Below are 1075 nucleotides of genomic sequence, written 5' to 3'. Positions count from 1 at the left end.
GAGGATGTACGTCTGGAGTACAGCATTGTATGGTAGTGAAACATGGACTGTGGGAAAACCGGAACAGAAGAGAATCGAAGTATTTGAGATGTGGTGCTATAGACGAAAATTAGGTGGACTGATAAGGTAAGGAATGAGGAGGTTCTACGCAGAATCGGAGAGGAAAGGTATATGAGGAAAACACTGATAAGGAGAAGGGACAGGATGATAGGACATCTGCTAAGACATGAGGGAATGACTTCCATGGTACTAGAGGGAGCTGTAGACGGCAAAAACTGTAGAGGAAGACAGAGATTGGAATACGTCAAGCAAATAATTGAGGACGTAGGTTGCAAGTGCTACTCTGAGATGAAGAGGTTAGCACAGGAAAGGAATTCGTGGCGGACCGCATCAAACCAGTCAGTAGACTGATGACCAAAAAAAAGCAAGGCCAGATCAGTCAATCATCCAGACTGTCGCCCCTGCAACTACTGAAAAGGCTGCTGCCCCTCTTCAGGAACCACGCGTTTGTCTGGCCTCTCAACAGATACCCCTCCGTTGTGGTTGCACCTACGGTACGGCTATCTGTATCGCTGAGGCACACAAGCCTCCCCACCAACGGCAAGGTCCATGGTTCATGGGGGGAAGGTCTAGAGGGTACCTTTTCAATTACATACTGATTTCCTGTGGTCCCTGCACAGAGCTGAGCGTTCACGATGTGTTGTGTGCTAGTCAACCAGAGTGACGTAACAAGTTCGTTGCAGGGTCCGTGTATCTCGTTTGCCCGCATAGCGATTAGTGGCGAAACAGGTTATGCCTTTGACGGCACACGTGCAGCATACTATGCAAGTGTATAGTTTTGCACGCTGTGGCCTACAATTCTGCAGCCAGTAAGTCTTTAAATTATGATTTCATTAGCTATAGCAGCCCCCTCGTCGTATCAGCAGATTATCGTTATCAGATTCTTCGTCAGTGCTTTCTTGTACAAACTTTACAAGATCAAGAAACATTACAGCACCAAGATGACATTGTTACTTTTAGTATGTGCAACATGCTCACGTGGTTTCCCGTAACTTTTTTAGTTCTTCTTCTATAG

The sequence above is a fragment of the Schistocerca nitens genome, chromosome 2 (assembly GCF_023898315.1).
Source record: "Schistocerca nitens isolate TAMUIC-IGC-003100 chromosome 2, iqSchNite1.1, whole genome shotgun sequence".
In the NCBI taxonomy this organism is placed as follows: domain Eukaryota; kingdom Metazoa; phylum Arthropoda; class Insecta; order Orthoptera; family Acrididae; genus Schistocerca; species Schistocerca nitens.
This window is presented reverse-complemented; position numbering follows the sequence as displayed.